The sequence below is a fragment of the Schistocerca americana genome, chromosome 3, assembly GCF_021461395.2.
Source record: "Schistocerca americana isolate TAMUIC-IGC-003095 chromosome 3, iqSchAmer2.1, whole genome shotgun sequence".
Lineage (NCBI taxonomy): Eukaryota > Metazoa > Arthropoda > Insecta > Orthoptera > Acrididae > Schistocerca > Schistocerca americana.
The window spans coordinates 485908316-485922261 of record NC_060121.1 but is presented as its reverse complement, the minus strand read 5'-3'; the positions used below and the strand labels follow the sequence as shown (position 1 = coordinate 485922261).

General features: G+C 40.2%; 1 pseudogene; it reads left to right on the top strand.

Annotated features, from left to right (window-relative positions):
• The first annotated feature begins 12239 nt into the window (after window positions 1–12239).
• Window positions 12240–12357, top strand: LOC124607749 (annotated as a pseudogene).
• The last annotated feature ends 1589 nt before the right edge of the window (window positions 12358–13946 follow it).

The following is a 13946-nucleotide window of genomic DNA, read 5'->3' as shown; positions in this document are numbered from 1 at the left end:
AAGACGGAAATTATCAAAATCTCAACACGGAGTGGTAGCTGGAGCTAGATGCATGGGACAGTCCCTTTCGGAAGTCGTTAGGGAATTCGGTATTCCGAATCCACAGTCTCAAGAGCGTTACGAAAATATCAATTTGCTGTCATTACCTCTCACCACAGACAACGAAGTGTCCGACAGCCATCACTTAACTACCCAGAGCAGCAGCGTTTGCGTAGACGTGTCAGTGCTAACAGACAAGCAGCAATGCGTGAAATAACAGGAGAAACCACTTTTGGACGTAGGAAGAACGGATCCGTTAGGACGGTTAGGCGAAATTTGGCGTCATGGTGTATCCCAGCAGACGACTCAAGCCAAAGGGCTTGCTAAGAGCACATCGCCTGCAGCGCCTCTCCTCGTGTTCTGATCATAACAGTTGAACCCTAGACGCGTTGAATACCATGGACTGTCAGATTTCAGTTGGTAAGAACTGACGGTAGCGTTAGAACGAGGTGCAGACCCACGAAGCCATGGACCCAACTTGTCAACAATGAAATGTGGAAACTGGTGGCGGCTCTACAATTGTGTGGGCTATGTTTACGTTTAATGGAGACCATTTGCAGCCATTCATGAATTTCGTTTTCTTAAACAACGATTAAATTTTGATGGTTGACAGTGCACCTTGTCACCGGCCAACAACTGTTCGCGACTGGGTTGAAGAACGTTCTGTACTGTCGAGAGAATAATGTTACCATGCTTATCGCCTGACATGGGACATAATCCAGAGCGTGCACCAAATCCCGCACCAGGAACATTTTCGCAAGCACGAAAAGATATAGAGGCAGTATGGCTCACTTTTTCTGCAGGGGACTTTCAACGACTTGTGTTGTCCTTACTACATCTAATTGATGCTCTACGCCGTGCGAATAGTGGTGTCCCACGATTTTTGTCACGAACTTCATACGTACTGATGAAGATTTTCGAGGAGTGACACTGGAAGCGTCGGATAAGAAGGTACCTTATTGTATACTCATGCGACCACACCTCTCAGCGTTGTCAAGATAATGCTCCACGATCTGCATTTCAGTATGAACTCCGCAAATAGAAAAGAAGAACTTGAAACTCTAGATTTCTCTGTAACGACGGTCGTTAAGCTCAAATTGCCGAAGACTGTGGAAGTCTTTCCACTATTCCTGACTCTTGCAAATGACAATCCGCAGAGCAGAAAGACTTTCCAACTGACTCACCTCCCTAGTCTCACGGTGCTAGCAGAAAATGTAAGAACTCAGCGAGGCCCAGTACAATGATACCGGTGCTAGAGTATCAGTCAGGTTGCATGGCACTGTTCCATGTCAGACAGGTGGATCAAGTGTGCTGGCAACCGTGCTATTACTGATTTCCTTTCCGCATGTGGTTCGACGACATGAGCACTCCACGGCTGCAGCGTATCGTATCGCGTCATATCTTACTAACGCGGACAAGTTAATGAGCTGCAAAAAATGGGTGCATTTAAGGCACTCCCTTGCCCATCGTACGCCGCAGCCTCCGCATCGAGGGTGTCCGCCTATGCTGAAGCATCTGGGGGCAGAGCCCAAAAAGAAAGGAAACATCAAAATCACGCAGTGCATTACGCCGCAGATGCCTGAAGGTGCTGCCACTTCTTCGGACTTTAGCCATGAGAAACAACACAACAACAGATTTTTGACAGTCCACTATTACTGCCGGACGCCACAGCTCTATATAACAGAGGCCGAAATAGGGAAGAGTAACGGAAGCAGTCGCACCCATCTGAAGGTCATCGATCCGTGAGCACCGCCGTAGAAGAAAATGGAACCAGCACCTTTGTCGTAGGAAGTAGAGAGGAGTTCTGTCTTGTGCAAGACACCTTTGTACTTTTGTTTTCGCCCAGACGTCTTTCAGCACTTTTCGATCTAGCTTCAGCGGGTTTGTTTGTTTAATTTTATCCCCACATGGAGCAACTGGGTATTTATGCTGATAGCTTTACGTCTACTTCACAATCTACAGTTTGTCATTGTTAATGAAGCTGTGAAGTTTCCACTTTTGTCGTATCGAGATAACACGTTTATTTCTTTCACTTTTGTCATTACACATATATCTTACACGCTTTCATCGCCAAGCACAGAGTCTTCACTGTAATAACGCATTTTCTGTGCTTGGCGAATAAATCGTATAAAATGAATGTTTAACAAAAAAGCGAAAGATGTGTTGGTGTGCAACAGGGCTCAGTCCTTGGACCAATCTTGTAAATGACACAAACCGCTGTCGCACCTAAGAGTGTTTGTGTGCACCTTGCACTTTAATACGACCTTCTTCAACCGCAGCGTGAATGTAATTGCTCTCATCGTCTAACGCAGTTCGTCTGTGACATTCTGCATACCTGAGCCGTCAAATGGCGCCTTCTGTTCACTACCGACAAGGTGCAGTTCTTGTTAGTTCCTCCCGTGTCACCCTGCGTTACTATCAACCATCTGAATCACAGGCAGCTCTGCTCCACGGAGTGAAGCAGTGCGATGTCTCCGTTTCCCACTAGAGCACCACCGAACGTGGTGCCAGCACACCAGAGACGTGGAGAAGAAAACCAACAGTCTGCTCAGCAGTTTTACCAACTTTCGAATTCATGTTCCATCGTACTCTCACAGGTTGACACATATTGTAAAAGGCACTGCACCGCTCAGTAGTGACATACAATGCCGTCGTATGGGGTTACACAGCCAAAACTCACAGACAGACACCACAAAGATCGCAGAACAGCGCATTACATGAGGCTCCACACCTTCCAAGGACAGCTCAGCATGGTTGAAGTCTAATTGATCACCCTTCAGCGGTGACCATCATATTCTATGAGAAAACGCAGCGCTGACCTTTGGCCCTGTATTCTGAATTATTAAAAAAAAGCAAAAATTCTTACCTCAATAAAACTGCAATTATATCTGCTCTTAATTAGTCATTTTTCGACACAGCTTCGTGCAATGCTGGCTTATAATTTTTTTTTATTCTTGGATGCAATGATAATGCATTGGAAATTCTATAAATTAAAATGAATGCTTTTCTTTAAAAGAGTTGCTTTACATTATAAGAATTATTATTGGGGCATTTCTTTGAACAAATTAAATTACAAATAACATACATTATTAAATATGCGCAAGGCTGCTTCTTTACCTTCTGTAGCAATACTACTCATCTTCCAGAATCCTGACCAGAGTCGCGAGCAGAGCACACAGCCGACGCATGCCGACTCCCGCAGACTCACGCAGACTACTACCGACTCGCTACTAAAGCCGACCGACTACTACTGTCAACTCGCGCTGTCAAGCGCAGACTAGCGACAAGCAACAACTAACGATAAACTACCCTCTGGCCAGAGATTCTCTCATGCCTCGGCCATCGCCGGCAAAGCATACGTTTTTCAATGGCTAATGGTAGACTGTGGTGGTGAATGTATTTCTCTTCAGTTGTTAGTCCCCTATTGTATTTACACCCGCTCTTTTCACCTTTGGGGCATGAACCTTGTTCTGGATGCTCATCTGTGGATGCAGTTGAAAATACAAAGCCCATACAGCTTTCCTCATTTCTTCAAGATTGCCTGTATTTTGCCTGATTGCAAGGCCATAGCAATTCTGAATGTGGTCTATTATGGAATCAGTCAATCTTCCTTTGCCATGCTAGGTTTTCCCATCATCTACTTTTTTACCTTTCATAACGGATTTTTACCTTCTCGGCCTCGCACCCATTCTCTTCTGCACTTGTCCTACGCATTCAAGTTTGCTTATATTTACACTGTTCCCACATGGTTCGCTTCTGAAAACATCTTTGAATGCTTTACAGTCACGATCTTCCAGATACCTGACATAACGACCATTAGACCACTCTGAAAAGCGATGCAAATTTTTTTTCACCCCAGCAACTTCCATGCCACCACTACTACCATAATAGTTAGCAACACAGTCATCACTACTTTAATTTTTCAGCGTGTCTATGCATCAACAGTATTTAAACATTATTGCAACAACAATAATCTTGCCAGTGTCAACACTACTTGCTGTTACAACTCCATTGTTGGAGGTGTGACCCCTTTTTTGCACGTGCCATCAAAATCTACTGTGAGGTCACGACTGCTATCATTTTCTTTCACGGCTTATACCACAGCTACCTGCATTGACTACTGTATTACATCTTCAACTGCAGATCGTAGTACATAGTTGTAAGCATCAAACTTTGAAGATACACTTGGAAGATTTAGAATACCACATAGCATATCACCAGCTGCTTTGCCCTTTCCAGTTGCTCGCAATCCATAAACTAAACATATATTTACGAGGAGCGTTTGAAAAGCCCGTGCAAAGGCCGAGTGATGGAACCACCGGCGCGTATCGAGGTCATTTTTAGTTAGTAGCATCCTTGGAAGCAACGCACACTAAGTTTCTGCCATATTGTTTTATTTCTTTGTGTTTGGCATTCGTGTGAATCAAGGAAGGCGAGTGATTGTCAAGAAATGGACAAAAATAAAAGAATTTCGTGTGGTGATTAAACATTACTTTATGAAAGGTAAGACACCTCAGAAGACTAAAGAGAAGCTTGATAAACATGATGGTGACTCTGCACCTTCGATTGGAATAGTTTATAAATGGCTTAAAAATTTTCGGATTGGCCATATGGGTACAAGTGTTGCTGAACTTTCTGGACGCCCTGTGGAAGATACGAGTCCAGAAATCATTGATAAAAAACATGATATGGTGATTGATGACAGATTAGTTGAGGTGCCTGAGATTGCTAGTGTTGTGGGCATCTCGAATGAACGGGTACATAATATTTTGCATAAACAATTGGACAAGAGATAGCGATCCGCAAGATGGGTTTCGCGAATGCTCACGTTTGACCAAAAACGGAATCATGTAAAATGTTGCTAGGATTGTTTGCATCTGTTTCGTCACTGTTGGTGAAGCATGGATGTATTACTATACTCCTGAGACAAAACAAATAGCTAGACAGTGGGTTACCAAGGGAGAATCTGCACCAAAAAAGGCGACGACCATTCCTTCACCCACAAGGTTAAGGCGACTGTGTTTTGAGATTCGCTAGGGATAATCCTCATCGACTATTTGGAAAACGGTCAAACTATTACAGGTGCATATTATTCATTGTTATTGGGCCATTTGAAAACCGAGCTGCAAGAAAAACGCGGGCGATTGGTCCGCAAAAAAGTCCTTTTCCAACACGACAATGCACCAGCACACACCTCAGCAGTTGTGGTCGCTAAATTAATGGAAATAGGATTCTGACTCGTTTCACATCCCCCCTATTCTCCAGACCTGGTTCCCTTGGACTACTATTAGTTCCCCAATTTGAGGAAATGGCTGGCGGGAAAAAGATTTTATTCAAACGAGGGGGTGATTGCAGCAATTAATAGCTATTCTGCAGACTTGGACAATTGCTATGTTTCGAAACTGATCAACAAATTAGAACGGTGTTGGACGAAGTGTATAAGTCTAAAAGGAGACTATGTCAAAAAATAAAAAAGTTTACCCCAAACACGTAAATAGTTTTTATTTTTGAACGGACTTTTCAAACGCTCCTCGTACACTATAAAGTTCACTTTTCTTATATCCATTACTTATAGTTACTGGAACAGAACATGGAAACTTACAGCTGTACTTACAAACACTGCATATTAAATGAAACAGGGCAGCCAGGCCAACTTGAGATTCTACTTTCAGAGAAACGTTACCTTGACATTTCCTGCAGCACACACTGTTTTCAGGAGCTTCACACAATATAATCGTGTCAATGAGTTCAAAAACTTCTCTCCCTTTATCAAGTAAATTTTATTTCTCTTCCAAACCTCCTAGTTTTTTATGAGAAGCACTGCTTTCATTTGGAGTAAGTTCGTTCGGCAAATCAGTAGTAAGTGAACTCACATTTTCCAACAGTGATGATCAAGAACTACTTTGCTTTGCTAATGAATCATCATTTCTTTTCTTTTGCCGTTTCACATGCATTTTAAACACTTTTGTTCTAGCTCTAGGCATTTTCACTGCGAAAAATAAATCACTAAATACGAAATAACTCGACAACAACAACTTTCATATAGTACACTGTTTACAAACAATCCCGTCACAAAGTCAAAGATTAACTTGAGGAAACCAGAGGGAAACATTTTCAAATAAGTAGTGCATAAAGAGAAGCTGGAATGTGGGATATTTGAATTCGTGTCACATAAATGTACTGCCAAAAATTTTACAGTCAGCCATGAGAGACGTGTATAACTAAAGTGCAATACCCGATCTCACAAATCTATAAAAATTAAATAATTATAGTTCTAGTAGAGCTATGTATGATATGTCATTTTAAATAGGAAACGAAAATCGATTTCTTAACCCAAAATCCGATACCGTATCCCCTTAACAAGAAACTACTCTTGGACTGAGTTCTGTGGATCTGGCTTGAACTTTATGCAAACTGTTCTTATGTCTTGTGTTCAATGAACGTGACAGCACAATAACAACTGGTAGCGTTCAACCACTGTAGTCGGACTTAACACAGACCGACACATTAATCGATAGTATTAAACGTGACTTTCGCAGAATCACAGTATATTCAATAACTTATAGTAAATATTAACGAATATTGTAAATAAAAATCATTGAACTGTGCAATGTTACTACAAAAAAATTTAAATTAAGAGCTCTTCACAATTTTGTCTAGCAATAATATGCTTTTCGTATCCCAGAAATGCATAATAGTAACTATAGAAATTTTCGTCACGTTATGTTCCAATTGTAGTTTTGCTTACAATTCTTTTCAAGTAAAACCGTCATGAGCATTTGTACGAGTTGACACGAATGGTAAAAAAAAAAAAATAGCGTGCAACACGTATGCTGGGAAAAATAATGAGCACAGCTGTAACTACAATTTTCTATTCGTAATTTATACTTTTCTATTGTCTCTTTTTGTGAGTATTTGATCCCGCCTGTGGAGCAACGTGACGTTGCTAGAACGTAGGCTGACTGTAGTAAGTGTGAATTTGGACTCGTTACTGGAAACAGTATTAACACTCTGGACAATATTTTAGAGAAAAATTAACTCTCTCACTAAAATTTACCACGCTTGTACATGTCTGAACTTTTTCTGCACCGTTCGGTTGGCAGACTTCAGGACATGGTATCCATAAACAATGTACACCCTTTGCTTCACTGTTATGTGTAATCATTGTTTTCGAAATTAATATTTCTCTCTAAAGCACAGAAACAGCCTTCATCACTGGGCCAGGAAGCAATACTAATCCTTCCTTTCCTCCTGATGATCAATAATTATAATAGTAACGGACCCAAGTCCTGAGGGAAGCTTTTCCGGTACTTGAATAACATCAACACCTTAAGTGACTTTCTTTTCAAACTTTACATTTGACTCAAGTCACTTTAATATTGAGATTCCTTTAAACTTGAAATGAATTTAAGAAAATGAAATTTTAGTAAATACTGTAACAAATCGCCAGATGAAAGTTGTGTATCTCAACTTTTTTTACTTTGGAAATTTGGAAGGTAAGGACTGTGGGACCAAACTGCTGAAGTCATCGGTCCATAGTCTTACGCACTACTTGATCTAACCTAAACTAAATTACGGTAAGGACAACACACACACACACACACACACACACACACACACACACACACACACACACACACACACACATGCTCTTGGGACGACTAGAACCTCCAAAGGGGGGGGGGGGGGGTCGCGTGAACCGTGCCACGGCACCTGAGACCGCACGGCTACCCCGCGCGGCCTTCTTACTTTAATAAACCACACTCTCATAGCATTTGCAAGAAATAGTAATTTTAAGATAGAATTTAATTAAAATAATGGTAAATACTTGAAGTAATATGCCTAAACTGGTTACAATTAACTGCCAATAGACCGAACTAAAAGCACTATTGCACATCATTTATGTTAACGCAGTCTCACTTTCCTGTCCAAAATGACAATATAAATTAAACTTTTATCCATTGTGGAGGTAGAGCACTTTGACTGTGCTGAATAAAGGCTTAGAAAAGTTAGTGCAACCAGTCACTTTTTGTTTTATTCTTCAACTTTTATTTGCCATTTACTGTTTCGAATCGTCTAGAGATTGACCATTAGATGTACATATTTATTACATGTTTTTAGCATTGTGGGGTGATGTATCTGTGGCAAGAAACATGAAAGTGCTGAATGTGGTGAGAATTATTTCGACTATCAGATGCATTACTTACGGTTACTAGTGAATGTTGGTTTATTCTTTGTGATGATCAATGTCCATTAAGAGAAAAAGATAAATGTTAAACTCTATTTCAGTGCTAAAATTGTAGATGAAAGATCACCATTGTTTCACAGATTTTGTAATAAACACTATTCAGCTAAGCAGTGTAAATATACGTTATTTTTGCAGTGAAACTATATCTTATTTTTGCAAAATTGAATATAATAGAAATGGATATATAATTATTGTCGCCAATTTGCAGTGCGAATGCTGAATACAGATACTCTCTGGCCCGACACAAACTCTTTCACGTCAGCTTAGTTAAACTCTTACGATTATTATGTTTTGTAAAGGAAGTGGAAGTTGTTACCTCTGGCAAAATTTGTGAAGTGATATAAGATTAACGTGGTAATAAATGTAAGTAATGCCTCTAAATCGATCTCACAACGAAAATAATTGTTGCGACAATATATGTTTCGTTCTTATATCTTCCCACAGCTACATCACCCCCACAGTGCTGGAAGCATGTAGTAAATATGTGGATCTGATGGTGAATCTCTAGGTGGTTCAAAACAGGTAATGGAAAATAAAAATTGTAGAATAAAATAAAACGCTTCTGGTACCATTAATTTCTGGAAATCTTTGTAAAATAAACGGTCTACTATATGAATTGTCAGGACCAGCCAAATGGAGAATGTGGTGCAAAACTATTTCGGTAAATTCTTCACATGTCGTATCTGCTGTATAGACCAGACTCCATAATATCCAACTTTGAGAAACATTCTTGTAGTAAAATGGTGTAATTCTTGCAACGTTAAATTTTAGCATCGAACATTCTTGCATCCACAGCTAGAGTTTGCACGAGACACCTTATTAATGCAGAAGTTCTAATTATCGTCTTCTTCTGTTGTTTGTGATAATGTTAGCAGAGATATTTAAGGTCTTGCGGAACGCACCAACACTTGACCTCACTCAAACGCTGCTGGCAAGCTTCTTTAACAGTTCAGTCCGTTTTCGTTCTGCATAAACAGCGTTCACGAAACGGAAATGACGAGGCATACTTGGAACCCTTATTCGATGCTGACCACTGGGTCGATCTTTTGTGAATTTTCCCTCGTAGAAAAGGCGTTCGTAACACAGAACTCCAAGAGGAAAATTTTGGCTGTCCTCAGCCTAATGACTTCCCCCTTCTTTAGCAGGATACCATTCCTTTTGTAAGAATAAAATAACACACCCTTAGCTCAGACTTTACAAAAATGATTTTATTAAATCCGTAAGTACATAACACTGAAGTAAAATTCCAGTTATTATTCAAATTACTTTCACAGGTGTTTCGTAATATCTCTCCCCATGCTTATCTTCAAATAATAATTACTAAACCACGTCAGATATCGACAACACACGATGTGAATGTAACAGTAACGCTGTTCCGTTACTGTGTCCTCTATTATTTTCGTCATCGTGTTCTTTGCTGCAAAGAATGAAATCACTTATCTAACGTGACGACAGCTGTACACTTACCAGATGGGAACGCATGTGTACGTCAGATTGTCCTCACTCTAACACGATTAGTTGAAAAAAAATTTATCTCTTCGATTTGCCTCATTGCATTGGAATATCTCTTACGGGATTTTCACTTATTATGAAGGTGTGGCAAGAGACTTTCATATGAAAGTTATTATTATTTTTGGTAATTCAGTAATAAGCAGTTTCTTGTAATTAACGACAGCCTGACAACCAAATTTATTATGTATATGTACACAGTCTGCACCATGAGCTATAAAAACAGAGTTTATCACTTTCGGCACAAAGCTATTCCACGATTCGTGGTTTCTTTGGTTTAGAATGTCCATAATTTACATCTAGTGTCCGCAGTGAAGCATATTTAACATACGTGCATTATATCTCTTCCTTAAGAGTCCTGTAGGTTCACGGATACTTTAGTTATCAATTGCTACTGACAGTCATATGGAAATTTATCATAGATTCTACGTGTTGCCCGTTTCCGCAACAAAAAACTAGAAATTAAAAGCACATCTAGAATTATTTATATAAGTGGATCAGTATACTGCTGTAAATAGTATCTAATAAAATTGAGTACCAGAGGTACTCATAACATCCGGTAACGCTAACTGAAGCGTAAAGTAGTTAACAGGTTATAACTAAATGAGGGAGCAACAGCAATTTTTTTTCTCAGGTTAATTAAATAACAGTTAGCCTCGTATTGGAAACAATAATCTACTTTGTTACAAATTTAAAAAAAAAAAACCTTATCTGAACACAAACTAATTAATTTCACTAATAAGCCATAATCATCGCTATGACAAACTTCTTGTCGTCCGGGTTCACAGTCACGTAAAGATTTGTGATGACGTCATAGTCGCCTTTGACAATAAAAATTATTTACTTGCATTCTTGCTATTCATCATCGCGTATAACTGTGCTTTAGCCCCTGTCAAAACCTAAGTAACGTAAGACGTTTTTAGATTTCGAACAGGTTCTTAAAGCACAGCTATACCACTATTGCAGTTGTGGAAATGAAAAAACTCTTACAGTCAAAGGGGACTATGACTTCGTTTGTAAAACCACTATCACATCCAAACTAGCGCTTTTGTTTGTGAGCAGATGTCTTCTATTAACTGTGGCGTTTGGCAGGAGTCCGCTTCAGACGCTCTGCGGTCTGCAGCGGGGAGCAGCGGAGAACGGGGAGCCTAGGTATTCCTTTGACCGCCGGCAGACGGAATGCAGCCGTGCCTCCTGGGAGATACCGCCTCAGTCACGCAGGCACCTGTTGATCCCGCCGGAGATGTCCCACGGGTGCGGTGTCCCTCGTTACCTTGGAAACGCCGGCAGTTAATCCGACAAGCGCTGGCCGACGTTGACCTGCTGCTCCCTGGCGATTGCGGACAGTAGTGGCAAAGCTATGCATAACTAACGGTTTTGTGGCATTGTTGCGTCTCTACTAAATTCTGTCGAAGGCGGACTCAACATTATGCAGTCAAATCACTGTGTGGCAACTGCATTCGAAGTACAAAACAGACGATCCTCATGTATCCTAATATATTTTTGCTTTCATTGTTTTAACGTACTATTAACATTATTGTGATTGAGCTACATTTTCTGTTTCACACTAAAATACTACTTCAACTTTAACCAATCAATTAATATATCCGGCTGTTGTATGTGTTGACATTTTTCTTTGATATTTGTGCTCAAATGGCTTTGGGACTGAAAAGGCGAACATTATAAATTTATAGATCCAGGGCAGCGGACTGGGAACAAAAATCTCAAAATATGATTCAGGAACGTTACAGTAACTTGAAAGCATTAAATAATTTACTTTTACCTCTCTGTGCCATTCCACCAACGAAATAGTATGCTTTTCTTAAAATTATCTTCGACTTATTACCACAGCTTAAAAACACTGAACTTTACAAAATTGTAGGAGTGTACAACTTATTTCAAAGCATATGCACACACATACAAGCACCGTAACGATATGTAATTGGAACAATATCACAGAGGGCGTTGCAATCTACGCTGTGTGTCGTGAAATATGAAATTAATAGGGTGAGTTTAGTATATTTCTATTTCTTTATTTCAAATTATAATTTTGAACCGTATCTTTGTTTATCCGCACTACAGCGGAACGTAATTACAGCAGTATAACTGACGACCTTGATGTCGTGTGTTGTGATATATGAAATCGATAGGTTAAGTTTATAATATTAATATTTTTTGTTTCAAATTAATATTACAGAACTTATCTTTATTTAACTGCTTATAAACATCCGAGATCTGGAGAGATCTGACGGCTGCTTTCCGTGAAATTAGTAGTAGTATTTTACTAATCCGTACATCACTTTTACGAGAAAATAGGGAATTTGTGGGTATTACATTAAGAATAATAAACTTAGCGTAATTGACGTACGCAGGTAGGTACATACGTACAGGGCTAATTAGACAAGAGTGGGAAAGATAATCAATAGTGGCCTTATAGTAGGAAGGCAACGGCCTTGCCGCAGTGGGTACACCGGTTCCCGTCAGATTACCGAAGTTACGCGCTGTCGGGCGTGGCCGGCACTTGGATGGGTGACCATCCGGGCCGCCATGAGCTGTTGCCATTTTTCGGGGTGCACTCAGCCTCGTGATGCCACTTGAGGAGCTACTCGACCGAATAGTAGCGGCTCCGGTCAAAGAAAACCATCATAACGACCGGGAGAGCGGTGTGCTGACCACACGCCCCTCCTATCCGCATCCTCATCTGAGGATGATACGGCGGTCGGATGGTCCCGATGGGCCTCTTGTGGCCTGAAGACGGAGTGCTTATAGTAGGAACCATCCCGCCATTTGCCTAAGCAATTTAAGGAAACCACGGAAAACGAAAATCAGGATCAAGACTGGAGCCTTCAACCTCACTAATAGGTCAGCGTGTTTCAAATGGGGCTACCTCCTTCCGTTTAACCCCTAATGTAAGCCGCATGAAAGGTTCCAGCATACAAGCAAAAAGAAGGTATTTTTCAATCAAAAGTGAATAAATCGATTTATGAATATTACTGACGCAAAAAATAATTCAGTGTGTGTGTTCTTATTTATATTAAAAATTCCTTTTCATTTTGCATGAACAGTGCTTCCAAATGAGAAGAAATATCCTCACTGGTCATACGAAGTTACGATGTTTTGACATATATGAGAAAAGAGACATTTACATATTGATGAAAAGTGTTGACTCAATGATTTGTAGATAGGACACACGTTGCTATTACGATCTTCAATCCGGAGAATATTTTTCAGCAGCCCTCCTTGCTGCTCTATCCTGTATAAGTATTTAGATCTCTACACAACTAACGCAACATTCATCAGTGTAAAACTGCTTACTATATCGAAAATTTGGCATCCCTCTGCAATTTTTGATCCCCAACACTCCTTCCTAATACCAAGTTGATGTTTCCTTGCTGCCTCACCATGTGCTCCATCAACAGGTCTCTTCTTTTAGTTAAGTTCTGCCACAAATTTCTCTTTTCCCAATTCGAGGAATTTCCAAGCCATTTGTTATTCGATATTGCAAGTCTAATCTTCAGAATTCGTGTGCAGCATCACATTTTAAAAGCTTCATTCTTTCTAGTCTGAACTCATAATCGCCTACGCTTCATTCCCATACAAGGCTACATTACAGACAAATACGATCAGAGACGACTACTCTGCATTTAAATGTGTTAATCAGCTACTATGATATTCCTCTTATTCTGATATATTCTCTTGTTGTTTCCAGTCTACATTTTCTCTCTTCCCTACTACAGCCTTTATCAATTTTCTGCCCCAACAGAAAAATTCATCTATTACTGTTAGTGTGGCACTTTGTAATCTAATCCCCTCAGAGTCGCCCTCTATAATTTTACTACATTTCATTATTCTTCTCTACATTTAACCGATGTTCTCCTTACAGTCTCGATCTGTTCCGTTCAGTTACTCTTCCCAGTCTTTAGCCGTCACTGACAGAAATGCAGTATCACCAAAAAACCGCGAAAGTTTTATTTCTTCTTCCTGAACTTTAATTCCGTTTCCGGTTCTCCTCTTGGTTTCTCCACAGCTACCACGACGTACCGATTGAATTACGTCGACGTAGGCCAGAAACTGGTCTCACTTTATTCTCAGTTACGGCTTCCCTTTCATGCCCTTCGACTCTTATTACTTCATTCTAGATCCTGCATAT